We start from the raw sequence: 27,808 nt of genomic DNA, 5'->3' as shown, positions 1-27,808 counted from the left end.
GAAAGCACAGCAAAACCATCTCCAAAAGTTCCTCCACCTAGAGAGTATTAAAACCTTTAGAAATAACATCACCAATAAAACTTCTCTAATCTGATTGTCTATCAAGTCAGAGAGAACATCTAAATGAATTAATCTTTTAATACTAAATAGATTGTATGTTTGATCATTGATATTTTTCTTACAGTGAATGGGAGACTATATACTCCTACATGAAGCTGTGAAAAAGTATGATGTTAATATCAACATTCTGCCTAATTTGGCACATAAAAATATTCCTTACACTGTGTTTTAAAAAAGGCAATGGAGAGGAAGGAAATTCAAAGATAACTTGTTCCATGATATCATACATTTTAAATCCACCATGGATTCAGATAATAATTACAATTTTTCTTGTCCCCAAATGTCCCTATATAGGCTAATATCTGTGTGCTATATCCTCATAGCCAACCACACACATGCATGTACTTGTTTTAATTGACAAAGATTTACAGATGGACATATACATATATACATATATCAACACACAAATATATATGCTTCACCACATGCATGTGCATACATTGGAAAGAGTAGAGCAAACAAACAAAACAAACAAGTAAAAACAAAACAAAAAAGAAGATAACGAAAATTGAGGCGGGAGCCATGGGTGCACAGTGAAAGAGAGCACAGAAGGGAACAAATACACATGGCAAAGGTGGGGAGTGGCGGCAAGAAAACTGTATACATATAGCAGTGGGATAATTTGACACAAGATGTAGCTACATCAGCAACTATTGTATCTGACCTAGGTTTCTTTGACCCTGTCACCTTCCAAAATTAAATGCAGACATAAGACTTTGAGAAAGGCCAGGTATTTCTCTAAAATTGCATCTAGAATGAGCTTATTAAGGTTATGAGAATTTCTTCATTTGGCGAAGAATGAATTCACATGTTTGTTTTAAATAGGTATGATATACACACCAAATGTGAAATGGAGTTGTTTTAGAACATTGTTCTATGTATATATGCTAGTAGAAAGACAATATATTTCTTGGGAAGGGAACATAATGTACAGCATCTAATGTCAGAGCATCATATCTAAATTTTTTTACTTCCAACTGATTTTTTTATTAAAACAAAAAAGAAATGCTTTTATCAAGGTTGTCTACAATGTAGACAAGGGCATGTAATTGGGAAATATTGATATTACTTGAATAATGGGCTTTTAAACATTTAGCTCACTATTTATACATGATAGAACCTCATTTTGGATACCTGTGAACAGAGTACTTTTGTGAGTTAATGCAGGCAGATGTATAGACAGTTATATTGAAGGAAACTGCTTCTGGGATACATGCTGTGGGCAATGTACTTCCTGATATGTATATCAAAGCTTAAGCATCATACAAATGAGTAAATCCAAATTAAGGGGCATCCATTGGCTAAACACCAACTTTTATCTTCCTAAAAATAATTTCTGTTGAGAGGCACCTGGTTGGCACAGTCGGTTGAGCATCTGACTCTCGATTTTGGCTCAGGCCATGATCCCAGGGTCATGGGATCAAGCCCTGCATCAGGTTCTGTGCTGAGCATGGAGCCTACTTAAGATTCTCTCCCTCTGCTCCTCTCACTCACTCTCCGCTCACTCTCTCTCTCTCTCTCTCTCTCTCTCTCTAAAATAAAATAAAATAAAATAAAATAAAATAAAATAAAAAATAAAATAAATAATTGATAATTGATTATCAAATAATTGATAATTTATTTCCATTGATATAGCAACTTGCATTAGGAGTTAATTTAGCGATGGGTGACTATCATGGTGCCATCCATAACTCATTTTGATTTTTTTTAATAAAAACAAAGACAGTGGGTAATTTGTGAAGGTGATAAGTTAAATGCATTTATAATAATGCCTCAATAATTAATCACTATATAAGCTCCTTATTTACTTTCCTCCCATTCCCACCCGCCAATGTATTCTTTCTTAGAAATGTAGAGTTACCAAGACAGGGCATACAGATTTGCCAATGCACGGGGCACACAGATTTACCTCAGTCCTCTTCATTCTTCATTTGAGTGCTGCTAAAATCTTCTCAGATCTTAAACAGTAAGGGAGGACCTACTGCACAGCCCCTAGCTAGATTTAGGTATGATACAGAGAGGTATAATGTACATTCAGGTACAATATACATAACCAAAGATACACAGATTGGGAAGGAAGAAATAAAACTGTATTTGTTTGCAGATAACATGATTGTCTATGTGGAATATCTAAAGAATTGACAGAGAACTCCTGTAACCAATAAACCATTATAGCAGGTTTGTAGCATTAAGGTGAATATACAAAGCCAGTTACTTTTTTATATAATGGCAATGAACAAATGGAATTAAAAAAATTTTTTTTCAATATATGAAATTTATTGTCAAACTGGTTTCCACACAACACCCAGTGCACATCCCAAAAGGTGCCCTCCTCAATACCCATCACCCACCCTCCTCTCCCGCCCACCCCCCATCAACCCTCAGTTCTCCGTTTTTAAGAGTCTCTTATGCTTTGGCTCTCTTCCACTCTAACCTCTTTTTTTTTTTCCTTCCCCTCCCCCATGGGTTTTTGTTAAGTTTCTCAGGATCCACATAAGAGTGAAAACATATGGTATCTGTCTTTCTCTGTATGGCTTATTTCACTTAGCATCACACTCTCCAGTTCCATCCACGTTGCTACAAAGGGCCATATTTCATTCTTTCTCATTGCCACGTAGTACTCCATTGTGTATATAAACCACAATTTCTTTATCCATTCATCAGTTGATGGACATTTAGGCTCTTCCCATAATTTGGCTATTGTTGAGAGTGCTGCTATAAACATTGGGGTACAAGTGCCCCTATGCATCAGTACTCCTGTATCCCTTGGGTAAATTCCTAGCAGTGCTATTGCTGGGTCATAGGGTAGGTCTATTTTTAATTTTTTGAGGAACCTCCACACTGTTTTCCAGAGCAGCTGCACCAATTTGCATTCCCACCAACAGTGCAAGAGGGTTCCCATTTCTCCACATCCTCTCCAGCATCTGTAGTCTCCTGATTTGTTCATTTTGGCCACTCTGACTGGCGTGAGGTGATATCTGAGTGTGGTTTTGATTTGTATTTCCCTGATGAGGAGCGACGTTGAGCATCTTTTCATGTGCCTGTTGGCCATCCGGATGTCTTCCTTAGAGAAGTGTCTATTCATGTTTTCTGCCCATTTCTTCACTGGGTTATTTGTTTTCCAGGTGTGGAGTTTGGTGAGCTCTTTATAGATTTTAGATACTAGCCCTTTGTCCGATATGTCATTTGCAAACATCTTTTCCCATTCCGTTGGTTGCCTTTTAGTTTTGTTGGTTGTTTCCTTTGCTGTGCAGAAGCTTTTTATCTTCATAAGGTCCCAGCAGTTCATTTTTGCTTTTAATTCCCTTGCCTTTTGGAATTTAAAATTAAAAACACTATATTATTTACCTTAACACCAAGAAAAAGAAAAGATTTACATATAAATCTGACAAAGATTTATGTGAGTAGAACTACAAAACTCTGAAGTTTTAAGAGTGTGAATTTTGTGAAGTGTGAGTTCTATGTGAATACCTTAATAAATGGAGAGATTTTCTGTGTTTATGGATAGGAAGACTCAACATCATCAAGACAGCAGTTCTTTCCAACCTGATCTATCAGTTTAATGCAATCACCATTAAAATCCCAGCAAGTTATTTTGAGGACGTGGCTAAACTGATTCTAAAGTTTAAATGGAGAGGCAAAAGACCCAAATAGCCAACTCAATCCTGAAGGAGAAGAACAAAGTCAGAAGACTAACACTACCCAACTTCAAGATTTACTATGTAGCTATGGTAATCAAAACAGTGTGATTAGTGAAAGAATAGAAAACTGGATTAATGGAAGAGAATAGAGAGCCCAGAAATAGACTCACACACATATAACCAAATGATCTTTGAAAAAGGAGCAAAGGTAATACAACGGAGTAAAAATAGTATTTTCAATATACGTTAGAGGAACAACTGGATATCCACATATAAAAATTGAATCTAGCCACAGACCTTACATCCTTCTCAAAAATGAACTCAGAGTGGATCATAGACCCAATATAAAATGCAGAACTTCAAAAACTCCTAGAAGACATTGTAGGAAAAATCTAGATAGCCATTTGTATTGGATATGGCAATGACTTTTTAAATATAACACCAAAGGCACAATCTGTGAGAGAAGTAATTGAGAAGCTGGACTTCAACTGTGGTCTGTGAAAAATGCAGTCAGGAGAATGAGAAGAGAAGCCACAGACTGGGAGAAAAATATTTGTAAAAGTCATATCTGATAAAGGAGTGTTATCTAAAATATAACAAAGAACCCTTAAAACTCAACAGTAAGAAAGCAAACAACCCAATTAAAAAAGGGTCAAAGGCCTTAAAAGACATCTCACCAACGAAGATATACAGATGGTAAATAAGCATATGAAAAGATGTTCCACATCATATGTTATCAGGGAAATTAAAACAATGAGTTACCACTACATATCCTTTAGAATGACCAAAATCAAGAACACTGGTAAGACCAAATGCTGCTGAGGGTGGAACAAGAGAAATTCTCGTTCATTGCTGATGGGAATGCAAAATAGTACAGCCACTTTGGAAGATAGTTGGCAGCTTTTCACAAAACTAAGCATGCTCTTATATGATCCAGCAGTCACATTCCTTGGTATTTGCCCAGTGGAATTGAAAATCTGTGTCCATACAAACGTTTATAGCATTTTTATTCATAATTGCTAAAATGTGGGAGCGTCCAAGATACCCTTCAGTAGTACTACATAAACTGTAGTACATACATAAATGAGCTATTAAGCCAGGAAAAGATACGGAGGAACCTTAAACTTATACTACTAAGTGAAAGAAGCCAATCTGAAAAGGCTACATGCTGTAAGAGTCCAACTATATAACATTCTGGAAAACGCAAAACTATAGAGATAATAAAAAGATCAGAAGTTGCCATGAGTTAGAGGGAGGGAAGGATAAAGAGACAGAGCATGGAGGATCTTTAGGTCAGTGAAACTACTCTGTGTGATACTATAATGGTAGATACATGTCATTATACATTAGTCAAAATCCATAGAATGTACAACATCAAGAGTGAACCCAGAATGTAGGTCATTCTGTTGAGGCCAAAGGTGACATGGTCTAAATATGTGGTCTCTGTTGGAAATATTGAAGTCAGGAATTCTTGGAATTCCAAAAGGAGTAATGTGATAGATCATTCCTCAAGCCAGTATCCCTAAGAACAATTTCTCCTGCCAAGTCTTTGATAAACACAGGATATAAGACAGTGAAGTCATTCTCTCTAGCAAGACCTGGAATAATGGTACCTTCATTGCTGATCTGCAGCAGATCCTTTGGACATCAAATAAGCAAGTAGTAAATTTAATCTTGTATTATGAAAATTAGGAAATCTAACAGGGTTCTATTCTTGCCTGAATAAAAGAAAACTCCACATATACATGTACCCAACATAAGGATTTTCCCCCAGGATGTGTTCACCAAAGACCACAGCACCCCATTCTCTCGTACACAGCAAGGATTATTGAGGCAGAAGAATGTTAACATATTTGATGAAGTGGTTCTAGGCATCTATCTAGCCATAGAATAGCTTCAGTAACACCCATGGAGAAGTTCTATGCCACCCTGCTATGCCACCAGACAATAATTGTAGACGATAAGGATACATCAATAAATAAACTAACCTGCTACACAGTTTGATTTCTTTACCTCCAATATATTGAAGACTATCTGCTAACATTGTGTTTGTTAGATAATACTTATTATAACCCTTCTTGATAATAAGTACATATTAAAACTATTTCTCAGGGTGCCTGGGTGGCTCAGTCAGTTAAGTGTCCGACTCTTGGTTTCAGCTCAGGTCATGATCTCATGGTTTTGTGAGTTCAGGCCCGGTGTCGGGCTCTGCCCTGGCAGTGTGCAGCCTGCTTGGAGTTCTCACTCTCCTTCTCTCTCTGCCCTTCCCCCACTTTTGCTGTCTCTGTCTCTCTCAAAATAAATAAATAAACTTAAAAAAATTAAAAATAAAACTATCTCTCTTTCTTTTAATAACATTCGTGGTTAATCTCTACCTTAAAATAGATATTCATGCTCTATACTATGGCAAATACTCAGTTCAACTAAAGTTCACTAATAGATAATGGCTCTCTATATAGTTTCTCAAAACACAATCTCCTGATGACCTACCAAGTTAAGACAAACTCTGTGGACCTTCAAAACTAGATTTGGCCCCCGACTACTTTTACAAATTTTTGCCCACATTTTTTTTTCTCTCCTTTTTACCCTTCTGGCAACCGAAGTGGACCCCACCGTTTCTGAATAGAATTTTTCTCATTGGTCAGTGGCTGGTTCTCCTCTTGCACATGCTCCTTTTGTTATGTTTGCATGTCGAAAGTATGCATCCTTTGAACTAACTCTCTGTTCTTAAACTGTTTTCTGACACCTCCAATTAAATGGGAAATCTCTTTTATATCATTAAACGCCTTGTACTTTATTCCTATACAATTAACATTTTGATTCATTCTTAACATTTGTATACTTCTAGTGATCTTGTAAGCTCTATTAGGCTAGGAATTTATATTTTGCTTGCCTTTCCCTTAATGAATTTTATACAAAGTAAAATCTGAATGTATATGAGAATTGAAATGAATTAAATTTGACATAGTTCCCTTATTTGGCTTGCACTTGTATGTAACTTTGTTTTTAGTTCCATGTGTTTTCTTGAGAAATAGTACTTAGATTATCCAAATTTAAAAATAGGGGTCGCTGGGTGGCTCAGTCAGTTAAGCATTTGACTCTTGAGTTCAGCTCAGGTCATGATCTCATGGTTCATGAGACTGAGCCCTGCATTGGGCTCCATGCTGACAGCACAGAGCCTGCTTGGGATTCTCTCTCCCTCTCTCTCTCTCTCTCTCTCTTTCTTTCACTCAAAAATAAATAAGTAAACATTTTCAAAAAAGTAAATAAAAATAAATACAGAACAGCCTCCTCTCTCTCTCTTCTTATGATGATGAACAGTCAAAGATGTTAATTCTCGGGAGGGTAAAATTTTGATGGTGTCCTTAGAAGGTGAAGTCTTTTGAAAGATACCCCAAATATTCAATTGTCTTTCTTTAGTATTGGAAATAGATTGGAGGGTCAGAAGTGTGTTGTCTCCTTCTTTTTAAAAATGATATATCCGAAATATTTGAAATCAAGCCTTTCAGTTAGAAAAGTCACGTAAAAATAATTCCCTTTTCTTGCTCTGTAGCCATCATGAATAACAATATTATTTCTGATAAATTATAGTTTCTGGTTTTGAATTTGTCTTAATGTGGGTCACCTTTCCCTCTTAGAGCAGTAGGTTGTTTTGTCTAAATGTTTCTAAGTAAGACTTCTGTGTATTTGGCCTTATTGTGGCATAAGTAGAAAACCGCTAATTACAGATGCTGCTATTGTTATCTTCAAACAAGAAAGAAAGGAAAGAAAAAAAACCCCTCTGTTATAAAATTTGCTTGGGCTGAGTGCACAGACTCCATTTCCCAAAGTATAGAGTGATACACACTGCTACATAAATAATGAAAGTTACTGTAAAATCTGTGTCCCACTAACTCTCCCTTGATATTAAACAAGGGCAGTTCTGTGTTTAAAATACTAACCCGTTTATTCTTATAACATTCAATCTCTTCTAGGAATTTCAACTGCTTTTGAATTTATAGATTGTTTCGGATTATTCACAGTAAGTGGCCTGTTTCTCCTGGAGTTTCTTTGAATTGAGAAGGCCCCCAGGGAGGCCAGAGAAGAAGAGAAAGGAAACAAGCCTGACTCACCATAGTCTAGTTAGTTTACAGTTTAAAGTGAGTAATCGAGCCGTGTGACCAGCAGTGTGACCTTCAACTAGTAAGTGCTCCTCATGGACTTACAGTTAGGAGCCTTTTAATTTGTGCTCTAGTCTTATCCAATATAAGGCTTAATTAATTCCTTTGCCTTTTTGCAGCCTAACTTGGAACAATAATATTAACAACTTCTGGAGATGCTATATCAATTTAATTAATCCATGCTCTGCTAAATTTCAGCATTCAAACATATTAATGTTAACTGATTGATCTTATTCTTTTGTTTTTTTCTGGGTGGTAATTTTATACATACATACACACACACACACCCTTGATGTTGCCTTATTATTTTCACTGAATCACAAACTTTCACTGTGACATGGTTTTACTCTTTATTTTAAAAGACAAAGTGCTGAAGAGTTTAGAATAATGTTACCTTCCCCTTGCTCACAATAAAACTAATGTGAAAGAAGGTATACAATTTTGCCTTAAATAATTATATTAACTAGGCACATGTGGGTGGCTTAGTCGGTTAAGCATCCGACTTTTGATTTCTGCTCAGGCCACCATCTCAGTTCATGGGCTTGAGCCCTGCATCCAGCTCTGCACTGACAGTGTGGAGATTCTGTCTGTCTGTCTGTCTGTCTGTCTGTCTGTCTGTCTCTCTCTCTTTCTCTCTCTGCCCCTCCCTCATTTTCTCTCAAATTAAATAAACTAAAATAGATTATATTAATTAATGGCCAGTTAGTATAAGAATATTAAGTCAAATGGTAAGAATGGTAAGAAATACTCTTCGCCCAGCTGCAGGGTCTGGTGCTCAGTTTCAGGAGAAGGAAGAAAATTGATATTAGTGTCATGTTGTAGGAGTATCTACTAATTTTACGTAGAATTACCCGTGTACAAGTAGTTCTGCTGTAGGGACAGAAAAATAACAATGTGTGAATATCAAAGCTTTAGGAATATTTATTCTTCATTTTCTCCAGGTTAAGTAACCGTCTGTGGTCACGATCTGTGTACCTCAAGGGAGATTAGTAATATTTATTGAACAGTTTCAGAGTGCTTGGAAATGATGGTCAGAGAAGAAAATAAGAGAACATGATCTTTACGTTCAAATGTCTCTGTTAAAAGCAGACAAGATCTTTTGAGGCTGCTCCATGGTGACTTTCACATACATTAAGCGTGTTCACTTAAATGTAATACTGTTTCTATCAAGATGTATGTGAATTTATAGTTCTGCAAATTGAAATCAGTTATTTATTTGTTTAAATGTAATCTTCATGCCTGCTTTACAATAGGATTCTGTACGTCCAAGCAGATAACCTTAAGATTTGAGAATCGAGTGATGGAAAGTCTCTTCACGGTAAACAGAACAACTGTTTCTATTACAGTGCCCCTGGTTCTGAGAGGTGTGGTGGGCTTGAAAAGAAATCATGATATGGTCCTAATTTGCTTCAGAAAACAACCTTGAACTGAGCGATCCACCCATGTCACATTTCTGAAATGCAGCATTTGTTTTGGTGACATAGACATGGCGGCCCTCCTTGGGTAAGTGGTTGATAAGCACCTCTCAGATTGATGATCACTCCCTGCCAGCTTTTACACGATGGCTTCTCCTCTCACTACCATCCACTGTGGCAAGGGCCATAGTTATCTCCACTTCTCCAAGAGAAACTGCTTGAGCAATAGCAGTCACAGTTGGGACAGAAGTAAAGTTAGAACCACTTTCTCCAAAAGGTGGCCATCTATGGGGCATCTACTATGGTTTCGTGAACTCCTCCTTAAGTCAAAATGCATATCACAAAACTGCTGGTCTTCTAAGAGCACAGGGATGTGTGCTTGGGTGTAGACTCCTTCCTTACTCTCTGGGGGCGAGGTGCCATCTCTTCCTTCCTACTTGTGGTAAGAAAGATTCAGCTGCGGATTGCAAAACTTCCAAGTCTCTCTAAGGACTACTGCCACTTCTTCCAGTTTAGAGCCTCACTGACAGACTACGGATGCTGAGCAAGATGAAGGCGACCAAGGCTGGACGGGATCCCTAAAGATTTAGCTTTCACAAATGAGACTTAAATAAGTGTATCACCAAGAGAATCTACTCTTTGAGATAACATTTTCCCTGAATGGAAGGACACATTTTTAAATATTCTTTGAGCTCCAGTCAACTTTAACCAAAAAGACCTTTCTCCTATATATATATTTTTAAACTGGAGTCTTACTGTATTTTCACTAAATGAAATTGGCTGCAGCTGTTTCCCTAAACTCTGTAACAAGCAGGTATGAGGGAACAAACACTTAAATGTAGAGAGAAGTTTTGTGAGAAGGATTAACCTTTTGAAGGGGGGATAATTTGATCACTTGCAGAAGAAACCCTCTAGGAGCAGACTTTAGGAACATCGGTATGAAGTATCAGGGGACATGGAAGTGATGTCATCAGAGGAAGAGACTGGTCTAAGCAGCAGTTGAAGCAGGGGACAGAATCAGCAGAGGGCAGTGCTATGAGGAGAATGGCGGAGCATCAAAATGGACTCCAAGCCACATACAAAAGTTATTCGAAATGGATCATAAACATAGAAGCAAAACCTAAAACTACAAAATAGGAGAGAGTTCTTTAGATCTTCAGTTAGGCAAAGATTTCTTAGGCAGGACACAATAATCACAAACCATAAAAGAAAATGTGATACACTGGATTTCATCAATTAAAATCTTTTGTTCTTTGGAAGATATGGTTTAAAAAATGAAAAGTCAAGTTGTAGACCAGGAGAAATTTTTTTTTTAATTATATATCCAATGCAGAACTTGTGTCCAGAGTACACGACGAATTCTTTCTTTTTAAATTGAAATATAGTTGACACGCAGTGTTACATTAGTCTCAGGTGTACAACATTTTGATTGGACAAGTCTATACATTATGCTATGCTCAGCACAATGTAGCTACCGTCTGTCACCTGCAATGCTATTATCTTTTTTTTAATGTTTATTTATTTTTGAGAGACAGAGACAGAGCATGAGTGGGGGAGGGGCAGAGAGAGAGGGAGACACAGAATCTGGAGCAGGCTCCAGGCTCCGAGCTGTCAGCACAGAGGCTGACCCAGGGCTTGAACCCACGAACCATGAGATGATGACCTGCGCCAAAGTCAGATGCCCAACCGACTGAGCCACCCAGGCTCCCTATCTTAATAAGAAGACAGACAAACCCCCCCTTTTTTAAATGAGCAATAGATTTGCATAAGCATTCCCCCCAGAGAAAATATGCCAATGAAAAAGAAGCACATGAAAAGATGCTCCATATCCTACTTATTAAGGAAGTCAAAACCACAATGGGCCACTATTGCATACCAATTAAAGTGGCTCAACTTATAAAGACTGACCATATCAAGTGTTGGCAGGAATGCGCAGCAACTGGAACTTTCATATACAGTTGGTGGGAATGCAAAATGGTACAATCAAGAGACAGTTTCTTTTAAAGGTAGGTATACATTTAATGTACAACCCATAATCCCATATCTAGCTTTTTACTAAAGAGAATTGAAAACATATGACCACACGAAAACTTGAATATGAATGTTTATAGCAGCTTTATTCATAGTGTCCAGAAACTGGAAAACAGCCAGGTTCATCAACTGGCAAATAGGTAAACAAGTAATGTTATATTTAAATGATGGGATATTATTTAGTAACAAAAAGAAACAGACTACAGTTGTATATGGCATGGGTGAAAAAAGCCAGGCATATAGAATTACATTCTGTAAGATACCGTTTCTATGAAATTTCAGAAAAGGCAAAACTATAGTGAAAGAAAAGAGAGGGACTGTCATGAACCAGGCCATAGAACAAGGAGTGTGAGGGGACTTTGGAGAGAAATGAAAATGTTCTGTATTTCAGTTATGGTGGTGGTTATATGACTGTATTCATTGGTCAAAACTTAACCAAAGTATACACTTAAAATTAATTAACTTTCTAGCATAGAAAATTATATTTAAATAAATATTATCTTTTTTTAAAAGTTCATTTATTTTATTTTTGAGAGAGAGAGAGAGAGAGAGAGAGAGTGCAGGGGAGGGGCAGAGAGAGAGGTAGAAAATCCCAAGGAGGCTCCATGCTGGCGTCATGGAGCCTGATGTGGGGCACAATCCAATGAACTGTGAGATCATGACCTGAGCCAAAATCAAGATTTAGGCTCTTAACCAACTCAGCTACTGAGGTGCCCCATAAATCTGATCTTAAAAACTAACTTACAGTTACCGAATTTAAAAACAAAACCAGTAAAGACAAGAATTACAAAGACCAGAAAGGACACCGTCTTGCTTTAACCTGAGGGAGTTCGCATGCTGGAGCGAAAATATCATTTTCTCAAGTAACAATCACATAACTTTTATGACCCTTAGTGTCCCTAGACATAAAACAAGGAGAGTAAACAAAATGACCTTTATTTATAGCTCTGAAATTGGCAAAAGGTTTAGGTGTTTTTATATCAAGGATAACCAATTTTAAAGAACATTTAATCAAGAATTTTGGTTCCATTTTATCAGGCTATATTAATAAAATTGAAAAAGGAAACTCTGATTTATGTAGTTTGACAGTATTTCAAAACAAGTTGAAATGGAAAGTTTGAATAAGCAAATACAGGAAAGAAAGTGGCTCCCTAAATAAAGTTTTCATATAAAAAATTCCTCTGATGTACCTCTTATTTGCACAAGACTGTTTTAACAGTTCAGAGGATTAGTCACTATCAACACAGACCAGTGGAGTTTAGGGTATCAAAAACACATGGAGTTATTAAGTAGTAGACTTGAAAATATCCATTGGTGCTTGTCATTAAGAAAAAAAGAAACAATAGATGAAGTGTTAAAATGGTGGAAGTATAACAGGGAAACCTTGTGTTTTAAGAACCACAATACTGAAATAACTTCAAGGGATTGGCTTACACTCAAACAGGAAATTGACCAAATCAACATTTGGCTTGAGATAATGAAGTGATAAAAGGAGCAGAGGGGGGAGCACAACTGTGCCCGAGAAGGAGGCAATGGAAGTTCTGTGTTCAGCTACAGGGCTGTTTCTGAAAGTGTTTTTAATTAAACCTCTCCATTCAGTGTTCTTGAAACCTAAATACAATACTGAATTAGTGCCTTTGGGAACAGGTATAATAAAAAAAAAAAAAAAAAGGGAAAGAAAGAGAAAGGGAAAGAAAGAAAAAAAGAAAGGAAAAGTAAAAGACTAGTAAAAGCATCTCAATCTTTTCTAGAACAAATTCTACACTGTTTCTCTTTATTGATAGTCCTATTTCAGGCAGTAACAAGGAAATTAAGAAAACAAGCCTATTGTGAAAGCAGAGGAAGAAGTAGCGAAATTGCACAAAAACACCTAAGAATGAGTGCTGGCTGTTCCCTAATCCCTGACTCCCCAGTCCGTCAGATGACTATGGATGCTGAACAAGATGAAGGGGACAAGGCTGGTTGGGATCCCCACAGATTTAACTTTCATAAATGAGACTTAAGTCAGGGCATCTGTAAGAGTATCATCTATTTATGACATAACAGATCTGGAGCTGAGTTCAGATCCAGAACCTGGTAATGGGAACGTGATATTAGGAGGCAAAACCTGGGGGTGGGACCGAGGACCTAACCATGAGAAACAGTTAATCTAATGAAGTTAACCAACCAGAGTTGAAAAAGTAGATAAGGAGTTAAACCAATGAGGCTTGGAGCCCAATAGAGAGTTAGTAGGTAAACACAAACAGCCTAGGAGTGAACTCACAGGCTTTCAAAAGTTGCACCAGGGGAACTTGGGTGGCTCAGTCTGCTAAGCGTCCCACTCTTGATTTCAGCTCAGATCATGATCTCACAGTCCCTGAGACTGAGCCCCAAGTCAGGCTCTGCGTTGACAGCTTGGAGCCTGCCAGGGATTCTCTCTCTCTCTCTCTCTCTCTCTCTCTCTCTCTCTCTGCCTCTCTCTCTCTCTCTCCTAAAATAAATAAATAAACTTTAAGAAGTTGAACCAAAGCTCATGAAAATGTTCTCTTTTTTCTCTCTCTTCTAACTCCTCTCTCTCTCTGCCATATTATTTATGTCTGTATCCCAATCTGAAATGGGATTGACCCAAATCCAAATCACTGCAGGACTCTAAATGGCATAGGGCATTTAATTTTGTACATTGGGAGGTAATAAGTAAATAAATCTTTGAGGTAACAAATAATAATAGCTAACATTTTCAGAATACTATCTATGTGCCTGGCACTGTCTTAGCAATTTACAAACAAAGCAAAGTGAAAAACTTTATAAGGTAAGTACTGTTATCATCTCCATTTTATAATGACACATTTTAATTGACTTATCAGATGTCATACAACCTAAGAGGAGAGTGGTAGAGTAAGAATTAAAACCCAAGCAATCTGGTCCCAACCATGATTAACAACCGCAGGCCAATGGAATAGGCTGGGAGGGACTGAGATCTAGAATGAAAACCATCTCCTAGAATGGAGATGATCCCTGGAAAAACAGACCCAAATACAGATGCAGGGAGGAAGTTTGGTCCAGTGCATGGAGCGTGGTGTCCAGAGGGTGTGGCAATATTTAACAGATGCTGGTGCAGCCCAGCAGTCAGACCCAGAGGTTCAGCCTGGATTGAGGAGGTTCCAACAGATCGAGCAAGAGCTTTGGGAGGAAATTTAGACAAGCAGTTGTCAGTAGGGCCCCTGGCAGCCATTTCAGGATGGCCCCTGTTCTAGAACTAGAAACACTAGAAATGGCACCAAGATAGAGCTCAAGCAAAGGAAACAAGAATGGAACCTAGTTCTCTTACTGATGAGGTTGAAGCTATCGCCATGTTTGCACCAAGGCTCAATTTCCCCTGGGCTGCTCACAGCCAATGACTGAGTGCAGTGTGGATACTAAGGCCGACTGTGTCCTGAGAGATTCTCTGACAGACTGCTTTGGTTTGCAAAAGGCTTGCCAAACTTTCCGTACATGGCATAGCAAGCTTCTCCACAACACTTCTTTCTTCTTCACTAATTGCGATCTGACAAGCTCCCTACCACCACCTTCTTCATCATTTCTTTTTACAGATGCTTCCCCTAGTAAATCCTTACACCCTAAATCCTATCTGTGCTTCTGCTTCTTGTAAGACCCAGACGAACAAAAGCATCTTACATTTGTATCATACTTTACAATTTACAAAGCATTTTTACATGTATTTGTTCATTTGACCTTTAAAGAGTTTTGTGAGGTAAGCAGGGTAGGTACAACTATACCCATTTTACAGGTTTGGAAATTGAAGTTCAGAGAGATCCAGTGCTGTTGATTGGTATGCAGCCTCTAAGGTGGCTCCTCACAACCCCTGCCTCCCGGTATTTACATCCTGTATTCCCCTTGTGAGTGGGCTGGACTTATTGACTGATTTTTAATGAAAAGAATATGGCAGATTAGATTATAAAAGACCACAGCTTCCATCTTGGGTGCCCTGCCTTGCTTTTTTTTTTTGAATCATTTGCTCCGAAGGAAAATAGCTGCTGTGTAGTTAAGGAAGCCCCATGGAGAAATTCATGTGGCAGGGGACCAATGCCTGCCAACAACCACGTGAGTTGAGTTTGGAAATAGGTCCTCCACCTTCACCCCCAGTCAAGTCTATGGCGAAGACCACAGCTCCAGATGACAGCTTGACTGCTACCTCCTGACAGAACTTGAGTCAGAGACACCCAGCAAAGGCAGACTTGGATTCGTGATCCACAGAAACCATGACATAATAAATGCTTCTTATTTGAAACTGATAAGTTTGGGGATAATTTTTAAGTGGTGGTAGAAAACTAATAGAGTATCCAATATTCAAAGTGAGTAAGCGGAATGCACCACTGAAACCTACCCGAAGCATTGTCTAGCTGCACTGTACTCTTGTTTCTACCCCAATCTGCAGTGCTTCCTTTCTCCATTCTTTTAACAAACAAATGTGAATCCCTAATTGTTATTTTTTTATGCTTTGGTCTATTAGCCATTTTTGCTTTAGTAACAAACAGCCCTCAAATTTCGGTGGCCTTTAACAGTGAACATTTATTTTTGGTTCACAGGTCTGTCAGTTGGTCTGGCTCTGCTGGACCCTTCCCCGGCCTGTTCCGGTCTATTCTATATATCTTCACATCCCAGACTGAAGGACCAAGGCTACCAGGGCTGTCTTTGTATGGAAGTGTCATACGTCATTCCATTCCATTGACCAAGGCAAAACATTTAGCCGACCCAATAGTGTGACAAGGATACTAAATGCTGCCTAGAAAGTCACGAGATGTTACAAAGCAAAGAACATGGGAGCTATAGGTGGGAGGAATAATGTCATCTCCCATATATGATATGGGATGGCTGTGAATTCAGATTGTATCAGTGGTTGAAAAATTAATGCCTATAAATTTTAAAAATTAAAGCATTAAGTGTAATAAATTAGTCCCCCTAGAATTCACTATGAAAACACCAACACTCAGCGAAACTATTGAGCAGGAGGACAGAAAACACTAGATTGCCATTTGGAAAATGAATTGGCAAAGCAGCCATGCCCAAAGTTAGTGACCATAGTTTAGTCATGATGTCTTTGCAGTTATAACTTTTAGAGATGGGAAATTGAATTTCTTCTCAGTACTACTCTCTCACTTAAAGAGGCATTTTTCCTTCTCTTTTAAAAATGGGCATGAAGTCTCATGGGGGAAATGTGTGAGACCCCTTGCTTAATCCATAAAATGGTTACCACCCCCTCTCAACCCTGAATTGGCCAGGAACATGATTAGAATTTCTTAAAAGTTGTTAGCACTATCCCTTGAAGGAAAAAGAGAAAAAGAAAAAAAAATGATGCAAATCTTCTTCTTCTTCTTCTTTTTTTTAACAACCAAACGTTCCGGTAATGATTTTCCACTCTTTGCCTATCTTGATGCTTTAAATAGATTCTAGGTTAAAAATATCTGCTAAAATAAAATAAGAAATAGGCAGCTAGAAAATTAGGAAGTAGGCAAAACTAATGAAAATAATTCTAAAGACTATTGAAGATACAGTCCTACTAAATGTTTTTTTTAAAGAAATGTCAATATTTTAACCTTTTCTAGATAGTTTTTTTCACAGCTGATTTTGAGATTAACTTCAATGTCACCATTACACTTTTGAACAAAAATATCACAGCAACAATATGTGTTAATGTGTAGCAGTCCTGCTTATGCCCTGACCCTGTATAAAAAGTGACCTAATAAATACAGTGGCCACGGAGGGGGGAAAGTATAGGTTTGAGGAACCAATGCAAAATCACTGTGCTTCAAAGGGATATCACTAGGAATAAGGCATATACAGGGTGAACTCTCTATGCCTGTGCCTTAGGCTGAGAGAGACCAACATTTTCAGGTTTGTATGAGCTTAATTTCCAACTTCCAGGTCAAAGGGTGGACCATCATTTCTTTTCTTTTCTTTCCTTTCCTTTTCTTTTCTTTCCTTTTCTTTTCTCTTTTCTTCTTCTTCTTCTTCTTCTTCTTCTTCTTCTTCTTCTTCTTCTTCTTCTTTTTCTCCTTCTCCTTCTCCTTCTCCTTCTCCTTCTCCTTCTCCTTCTTCTTTTTTATGGTAAGAGGAATCAGGGAGTTCAGTTCTATTAGCCACTTCCAGCCTCCAGTTCTTTCAGAGCTAATTCATCTAGGTAGAAAAATACTTACAAGCAATCTACTGTTTATGCCCAAGGTTATAAAATTGCAGCATGTTTTTTGAGTCCTTTAAGCCATGTCCTAAAACAATACAATGAAAATATTATTCCCCAAAAGTTTGTTAATGTGGATTGGTCACTTTTTCTGTCTCTTCTGTAGGTCCTTCCCCAAGTCACTAATTCCCTAATTTTGTTTACATTTTTATTTCCCCCCACTATTTTTACTTTCTGGTTTATTTTTGTTTTTACTTTTCTTGCCTCCCATCTATCTATATAAATACACTATGTTTTTCATACTTGCCTACCCATGAAATTGAAAAGCATTTTTATTTGTTATACTTACCAGTAAATCAGGCCCTTTTTTTAAAAATATAAACTTATAATCAATAACTGAATTTTCTCTTTAAATATACTTTTTTTTCTTACTTATGTACCTTATTTTTATTGTTAAAGGGGCCTGATCAGTAGATTTCAACATAAAAAAAAGGCTCTTTACTGTTTCTGTAACACAATGAGATTGAGCATTGGGAGACTGACACTAAGGACCTCTTATAGATGTCATTAAAGAACAATACTTAAACATTAAACTTTATCAGATGAGCCCTATATTAAATGAGATTAAATATGTTCTGTTGAATACTTGATTCCATAAAAAGCTACATAGCTTGCCATGGTTTATTTTTAAGTGTATTTATTTATTTATTTACTTATTTATTTATTTAGAGAGTGTGAGGGAGGGAGGGACAGAGAGAGGGAAAGAGAGAATCCCATCATGGGCCTTGATCCCACAGACTGTGAGATCATGACCTGAGCCAAAATCAAGAGTTGGATGCTTAACTGACTGAGCCACCCAGGCACCCCAACTTGCCATGTTTTCAAAAAATAAACACTTAAATAAAAATTTAGAACTACTTTGGGGCGCCTGGGTGGCGCAGTCAGTCAAGCATCTGATTCTCGATTTGGGCTCAAGTCATGAGTTTGAGCCTGGCATCAGGATTCAAGCTGACAGTGCAGATCCTGTTTGGAATTCTCTCTCTCCCTCTGTCTCTGACCCTCCTGTGAGCACTCACTCTCTCTCTTTCAAAATAAATTAATCAAAAAATAAAAATAAAAATTTAGAACTAGGTTTTTTTTTTAATTTTTTAAATGTTTATTTATTTTTGAGAGAGACAGAGACAGAATGCAAATGGGTTAGGGCAGAGAGAGAGGGAGACACAGAATCTGAAGCAGGCTCCAGGCTCTGAGCTGTCAGCACAGAGTCTGATGCGGGGCTCAAACCCACGAGCAGTGAGATCATGACCTGAGCTACGAGCGGTGAGATCATGACCTGAGCCGAAGTCGGACACTCAACCGACTGAGCCACCCAGGCACCCCAATTTAGAACTACTTTTAAGTGGGTAGTCCATACAGTGTTTTTGGAGTCTCTAATACATGTATCTGTTGGGGTACACAAACTCCAGGCCTTAGTGTTCTTGTAAAACAAGATCAGTAACTTAAACGAACCTCATGTTCTATTAATTTATTTTATTTACATATTTTCTGAAATTTATCAAGCCATCTTTAACAAGTCGCATGAACTTCAGTTACTTCCTTAAGATTTGTCATAGGAAGAATTATAATAAAACCTCAGATCTAAAAACTGCATAAATTTAGTAAAACTGTACACATTTTTAAAAGGTATCTAAAACATATTGAAAAATTGCAGTCTAATATTTATGGTTGTGATTTCATTAAGTAATATCTTGTTATACTGGATGATACAAAAATTGTAATTTACCTGGTTCTATTAAACAAGCTTAAAATACAAATAAATATAAACAAATGTAGTACTATACACAACGTTGTGAGTTATAAGACCCACATGTTAGTTTACCATTCACGCTTTTGCATTCATTTTTTTTTAATGTTTATTTATTTTGAGGGAGAGAGAGACAGAGTGTAAGCAGGGGAGGGGCAGAGAGAGAGGGAGACACAGAATCTGAAGCAGGCTCCAGGCTCCATCTGTCAGCACAGAGCCCGATGTGGGGCTCGAACTCACAAACCATGAGATCATGTCCTGAACCGAAGTCGGACGCTTAACCGACTGAGCCACCCAGGCGCCCCTGTACTCATTTTTTTTAACAGAAAATCTAAACTTATCCATGTTTGGGTACTAATATTACATGCATAGATTTTCGTAATCACATGAACTCATTATTTTAATCAAGAACATGAGTAATAACAACTAGATGGTCACCTGGGGAATGCCATTAAGACCTGACGTAACTAAGAGCAAAATTTCACTCATGTTCTTCAGTGAATCAGAACACTGAGCTAAAGCTCTTCCCATTTTCTTGACAGTGTTTCCTGTTGTTGGCCAGATGCATAGCCACAAGCTTAAGTGCCAAAAACTCAGAGAAGCCATTGACGAAAAGAGCTGGAAAGTAAGTCATTCTCCCACAGCTTCTAGACACAAATTCAAAATATAGAGGGATTCACAGACATGGAAATCTCTGGCTGCCCATTAGAACTATGATACCAAATGTTTGTGAGGCATCTCCCCACCACAGATTATAAGAAACATTGCTGTGTTGTTTAAATGAAAGCAATAAAACTCAGTGACCATAAACATTATAATTTATTTCTACGTACACTGCTACTACCAGCACTTGAAAGTTGGTTTCACTTTTAGTCAAGGCCCTGTCTTCAATGAGTAACTGAAGCAACTGAAATTCAAATTAAATCATCATATTGTTGGTCCCTGGCTATGCAATTTGGCAACTGACAAGGGGAGCCTCCTGGCATACTGGGTAGACCCAAGGCAAAGCAGATATTCACGTTCAACCTGATGTTCAGGTTGGCTGTTGTAAGAAGAGCTATAGAGAGTAAAGTTCTATTTTAGGCCCAGATAGTGATACTGAATTAATACGACCCACTATACAGAATTTTCTTTTAGTGTAACATAATTTCTTTTCACCAATAATTATTAAATGGTGGGTGACAACCAAAATGAGGACCACTGTCAAAAGGAGCCAACCTTGTGTGTGGATGATTGTCTTCCTCATATGGTTTAAAGTTGTAACTGGAGGCCCTTGCTCTCATAATTCGGTCTCCACTGCTGTCTGAAATCTTTCAGTAATGATTCCTTCCATTAGGGTATATAATACTTTTTCATACAGCTGTTTTTCAATGGAGATAATTTGGGGAGGGCTGCCCAAATTAAATGCCCCAAATCATAGAATGAATAAATTTGTCAGGCATTTTATTCATGCATCAATATTTTTCATTCTTTCACTTACGCCATTGATTCCTACACCTGAAATTTGGGAGCACCTTCTACATGCCAAATACTTCTCTAGGTGATGGAAATCTTCAGTAGGCCTTGAGTAGCTCACCCCCAGTGGGCAGCAGAACACCGAGCTGGAGATAGCACTCAAAGGCAGGAAAGAGGCACAGAAAAGGGAAAAGAGATTCGCCAGATCTGACCGGGCTGCTTCACAGTTTTGCCTAGAGCTGGCACTGGTGGTACCCACAGGTGTCCAACCTCGACCACAACTGATGAAGTGTGCAAAAGTTACCTTGAAAAAGGGAAGTTGACTTCAGAAATACAGGATTCCCTAGAGTCCATGATTTCATTGGTTGAGAAAAAATGTTCCTTAGCTTTAAAAAAATGTTGTACAGTGAATGCTTTAGTGGCAGGATCCAATTACTCTCCCAAAGAAACTGTTCAACATATTAAGATGCATATGTTCAGCAGATCTAAATAAAATTGAAAAGTCTTGATCAAGCCAAATCCCCTATTTTTATAAATGGTGACAGACACCAGAAACCACAAAATCACCTTTGCCTATATATTCCTGTCTTCTTTCTCAACTCCCATATTGTAGTTTTGGCGATATTCTTTTCATTCTTTTATAATCCCTTCCTGTTTCCAATGTTCCACCTCCATCTGAGCTCCATCAACAGTTTAACTCACCTCTCTGTCTTCAGCATTTCCTTCTCTTCTATCCATTCTGAAAACTGTCATTACGACATTATTTTGATCATATTGTTCACGCTTTTGGGGCAATGTAAAGACCTCTAAAATTTAGTTTCGGTCTTTTGTACCTCACTTACAATTTGTGCTATGGCAAACATTTAACCCTGCTGAGCTTCAGATAAAATCTAAACTCCTTAGCTTTAGGGGCACCTTGGCGGCTCAGTCAGTTAAGCATACAACTCTTGATTTCAGCTCAGGTCATGATCGCATGGTTCGTGGGTTCGAGCCCTGTGTTAGGCTCTGCACTGACAGCAGGGGGCCTGCTTGGGATTCTCTCTCTCTCCCTCTCTCTCCCTCTCTCTCCCTCTCTCTGTCCCTCCCCTGCTCCATTTCTCTCCCTCAAAATAAATAATTACAATATTAAAAAATAAACTCCTGGGGCGCCTGGGTGGCGCAGTCGGTTAAGCGTCCGACTTCAGCCAGGTCACGATCTCGCGGTCTGTGAGTTCGAGCCCCGCGTCAGGCTCTGGGCTGATGGCTCGGAGCCTGGAGCCTGTTTCCGATTCTGTGTCTCCCTCTCTCTCTGCCCCTCCCCCGTTCATGCTCTGTCTCTCTCTGTCCCAAAAATAAATAAACGTTGAAAAAAAAAATTAAAAAAAAAAATAAACTCCTTAGCCTCATATTAAATTTGTCCTCAACCTGCCTTTACCATCTTACGTATAACCACACATTTTAAGACGTCTATTTCAGTCCAAAGGTTTACTCACCACTCTTCATTTTCCCAGTTTCATTTATTTACTCATAATTGTTTTATCCACACAGAAAGAGACAGAGACAGAGAGACAGAGAAAGAGAGAACTTTCTTTGTGCTGCTTTTGATCATTCTGGGAACATGTATGAGTCTGATTTTCAACCGTAAAATGAAGCTTGATAATATATAAACTTCCTATCTTATAGAGTTTTCATGAAGATCAAGGAACTAATATGTATTGACTCCTTGTTATGTACCAAATACTTGGCTAGTTTTAAAAACGTAATATGTTATCTTACTTTATCTTATTAAAAATTTCCAACAATTCTGTGATATAAGTCGGTCTTATTTTTATTTTGCAGATAAGGAAACTGAGCAATGATTTGTATGTAAACACTTTGCAAGCTGAGAAATAGTTAGAAAAATGTGGGGGTTTTTGTCTACTTGTGACCTGCTGTTAAGTCTTCTGTTTTATGCAATCTTAATATTTTCTCCAACTATGTTTTATTTTAAGGTAAAAATGACTTTATGTATTTCTTCATAATGCATTCAATCATGATAGTTGCTAGATTTAGTAATTGCTTTGTAAATATTTTCAGATTTATTTTTATATACAGCTTATGTTGATAGTTTACCGCTGATTTTACCTTTCCATCAGAGAAGCTTACACTCTTCTTTTCCCTATTTTTTCCCTATTTGACAGCCAATAAGAGGCTATTGAGGGGTTACCAAGGAAAAGAGATATGCCCCACTTACGTGGGCTGCCTCAGGGTATGTGTGCATGTGTGTGTGTGTTAGTCCTGTTTGCAAATATTTCAAAATATATTTAAGGAAGCAATCAAATCTGACTTAGTAAAGGGGAAAATATTAACAGTAATTCAAAGCCATTTGCTGCATATTTTTAAAAGATCTATTAGGGATGAGGCAACTGAGGACAACTTCACTTTACTAGTGATAAATACAATAAACTCACAGACACTACCTTTGAAACTTGACTTTGATGATTTAAATAGAGAAAGTAAAACTAGTTCACACTTGAGCAGGGATTTTTTATTCTATTTGTCTGATGTTAAAGCCAACTATTAAAGTAGGTTGAATGGCCTTAAGTTTCCATATTTGAGCAGAACTTGATGGATCATTTGATAATAGATGAATTCAGAAAATAAACCAGCTCCCAAATTTGTGTATTTGTGTGTGTGTAGTATATATATTATATATTATGCTACTAAACTTTAAAGACAAATGTGTTTTTCTAGTAGAAAATTTTAAATGAGGGATGCCTGGGTGGCTCAGTTGATTGAACGTCTGACTCTTGATTTCGGCTCAGGTCACAATCCCAGGGTCATGGGATCCAGTCCCATGTCAGCCTCCCTGCTGAACATGGAGCCTGCTTAAGATTTTCTCTCTCTCTCTCTCTCTCTCTCTCTCTCTCTCTCTCTCTCTCTCTCTCTCTCTCTCTCTCTCTCCCTCTCTCTCTCAGTGTCTTGGTGGCTGAGTTGGTTGAGTTTCCAACTTCAGCTCAGGTCATGATCTCCTAGTTCATGAGTTCAAGCCCCATATCGGGCTTGTTGCTGTCAGCACAGAGCCCGCTTAGGATCCTCTGTCCCCCTCTCTCCCTGCCCCTCCCTGGCTCGTGCTCTTTCAAAAATAAGTAAACATTTTTTGAAAAAAATTTCTCTTTCTCCCTCTGCCTCTCTCTCCCACTCATGCCCTATAAAATATAAATAAATAAATAACTAAATAAATAAATATTTTAAAAAAGAAAATTTTAAATAATAGGTTCCAAACAACTTTCTATATAAATAAAGATGCTAGAGTCAAAAGGCTGGTGCTTTCAACTTAATAGAAAAAATGTACTTTAGGCATAACTATGATTAAAACTTCTAGGTTAAAAAAAAGTGAGTTTGATTTGTTCTATTTTTTTCTTTGATTAGAAAAAAACATGTTTTTATGGTGCTTTGTTCATTAGAAGTAAACATTTTAAGATGGCATCCTCTAAATCTATTCTTTTCAATATGAAACAGGATGCCTGGCATGAACTACATTTCCTTTATTGCACTGTGTTAGATTCCAAATACCATTATACATCTTAATATAAGAAATATGTGTGACATAGCACCTTTTCCTAGACAAATGCTTGAAATGAAGTTATGAACTAGGGAAATTAATCCATCAACCTATTAGATGATGACGTTTTAAGGAAGCCCAGTCTCTTTTCCACCCATCAAGGCCATACGTTTTACCTTCATCCACTAGAGGGGGTAATGTTCTTCCATCCTAAAAGAACATGGAATTATCCCAACAAGATTTAAATGCACACAATGACCTTATTTCTTTCTAAACCAGGTTAATTAAATAATATAATATAATGGATGCCAAAAATATCAACGAAAGTTTCTTCAAAAACATTTGTGACACACAGATCAGAAATACTTTTTGTTCTTGTCCATCCTAACATTTGGCAAAATCTGTGGTTGTAAAGATGGGTAAATTTGTTTTAGTTGAGAGAAGAAAATTTACATAAAGTAATGCTTTCTATGAACATTCAAAAAGTACCATGTACTGTTACTATGTAATTTTTCATGTGATCAACTTCAATCTATTAGAGTTGATTTTTGGGTTGTTATCTAGTTTAGCAAGGAGGCAAATCATCTATTTCTTTAAGGATGTATTTAAGAAATAATGGGGGAATTAAATAGATTTATAGAAGTTTATACTAAATATTATAAGTACATGAATTAGACATTGTGTAATTTGATTGAATTGTGATGCAGGGTTTGGAATACTTGAAGATCAATAACATATATGCAGAACTGTTTTTTTTTTACATATAAATATATAATTGTCCCTGTTTATCATGGTAATGATTTTCCTTTAATAAATACCAAGTCAATAAGACAAAAATGTTTTTTTCTTTAAACCTCCTGAAAAATAGTTTGAATTGCAGAATAGCCAATCATATTTGGTTGTTAAAAGATAATCAAAATAATTGGTTAGAAATAACCAGTTGCCAAACTGATGAGATGTCATAATTATAATTAACTGTGCTATTAGGTCAGTTGTTTAGTTATTTCTATGAATAAGAAAAAGCCTAATCAGAATGCAGAATAATTAGTTCAGTTGAAAAGAAGAGATATAATTTGTGAAAAGCAAGTATATTACATCAACCGTATTTTTCGTAATTCTAATCATTTTCTAAAATAAAATATACTTCTAGTTCCTGGAGATTATTCCCCTTAAATAATAGCTGCTGTAGTAGTTTCAAATGGTGGCTGAATACCAGACTCACCATACAACTTCTGAAAATAATTCATGCCCAGAGCCCCCCAGCAGGAATGCTGATTCAGCAGGTCTGGGGTGAGATCTCAGCATGGGGACTTTTATAAAATCTCCATATTCTAATCTGCAGGCCTGGTTGAGCATCGGTGCACTGCACAGGGAGTTAATCATACCTGACTAGGTTTCTCTTCTTTCCTTTTGATCCCCAGAAGTGTAGTATTAAAAAAGTCTTTTAAAAAAAGCCTTTAGAGGCAAAAGAAGAAAATTGTAGTGAATTATTATAACTTTTTACAGGAGAATCTCCTATTGTTTGAATGAGAGTAAAGGCCTCAAAATACCTATGTGTGGTAGTGAATTCCACATTATAGTGCAAATAAACATGCTTTTGAAGTCTTGTATTGTTTCTCAGTAATTTGTGCTGCCTGGAGATCTTCCAAATACAGCTAACAAAAGCTTGTGGAAAGGACTTAGAGCATCATGGAAAAATTTTTGCTATAGACAGGAACAAATATTTACAAACAATAATTCCAAATAGACCCAAGACCCTATAAATAATGATCATGTTCTTGTAAATATATTACCATAAAAATGCAGTTATTTAAAAGTGAGCAATATATTTATCTACTGTATACATTGAAACAAATTATAATGAGGTCACATTTCAAAGGGACATTTTATAGGAACTGGGAAGTTAAATTATATGCATCTAAAAAGAATTGGGCCTGTTTCATGATGCAATATGTGCCACCTATTATTTATTTGACTATAAATAGGGTTTTCTGTATATAGTATAGATAGCTATTATTAATTTACAGTACATGACTTACTTTAATCAATATAAGAACAAAGTTACTGTAAAACAGAAAAAGATTTTTTTTCTCCTACAGAGTATTTTCCACCTCATTTTTTTAGCACGTATTGAAAAGGCACCAGGGTTACAAAGAACAACTGGGGAGTGGGGGAGTGGGGGAGGCGTAGCTCACAGGCCGGTGGAAGAAATTAACATGTATCCGAATAGTTGCAATATAGCAGCATATTTTGCATATATTAAAACCGTTAGGAGCTATGGATGTCTGGAAGAAAAAGTGTCCACTTTTGCCTGTAAGAAGTCTAGAAGTGTTGAAGATGGTAGTTGTGGACAATCAGTGAAGAGTCAATGTTCCAAGATGCATTCATTCATTCATTTAAATCAAAGTTTGTGGAATAGTTGCTCTGTACAGATGTGGCATTTTCCTTCAAAAAGCAGATAGTCCCTAAGAGGTATGTCCAAAATTAGCCAGAACAACAATGTAGAGATGGATGGATCGATGGATGGATGGATCGATGGATAGATGATGGATGGATGGCACGTCGTGGTGAAAAGTGCTATGGAGGGCTTAAAGAAGGAAAGATCTCCCAGTGGTACATGGCACTAAACGTGCCCTGAAGTCTAGTTAGGATTGTTGTCGGAGAAAAGGATAGTATTGGAAGGCAGAGCCAGGAAAATATGGGGAAGACCTGGGATGATTTGTTTCTCTAGTTTGCTTGGAGAGTGTATTTCATCCCTTAAACCCGTGTCGCATCCTCCACTCCAAGAACAGTTCCTGAGCTGTTCCCCTAGATCAATGCCTGAACTTGTATTAGACTTACAATTAGAAACAGTTAAACATTTAATTATATGCTATTTTGCATTGTTTTCTGGTTATTTCTGGTGTTTTTAAACTTCTTAACCCTTTACATTCTTTGTGATTTCTTTGTGACAGGGATTGATTTTGTACACATGTGATAACTTTCACATTGTCTCCCATACTATTTAGACACACTGTTTGGATCCAGTCTTTGTTTATCGTTTATTGTTTATTTTAAATTGACAATCAAATTTAGCTGTGTGTATATACATACATTCCCTCTCCTCCACATCTGGCAGTCTTAGGTACTAGTGAATTTTTTATAGCTTTGTCAACATTTTCAATGTACTGACTATCCATTCCTGACCTTTCATCTGAGAATAAATTCACTTATTTTGTTGTTTGAAGGCTGGCTCTTCCTTCAACAAGTGAACTGCAGTAAATAAGAAGAATGAAAGAAAAAAGACATTTTTGAACCAAAGACCAGTGACTAAAGATGAAGGAAGGAACAAAGTCCAGGGATTGAATCAGAATGGATGAACATGAGGGCCCAGAGACTACATAGAAGAGAGGGTGTAGTACAGACCGGAGGAGAAAGGTGTCTGAAGATACAGATAGGAAGAAGAGATGGGAAATAAGAAAGTTAAAAACAGGAAGAGGCCAGGAGACGCAAGTTTATTTAAACA

The sequence above is a fragment of the Lynx canadensis genome, chromosome B4 (assembly GCF_007474595.2).
Source record: "Lynx canadensis isolate LIC74 chromosome B4, mLynCan4.pri.v2, whole genome shotgun sequence".
In the NCBI taxonomy this organism is placed as follows: domain Eukaryota; kingdom Metazoa; phylum Chordata; class Mammalia; order Carnivora; family Felidae; genus Lynx; species Lynx canadensis.
The sequence above is the reverse complement of the archived record's forward strand: the minus strand, read 5'-3'. Positions refer to the sequence as shown.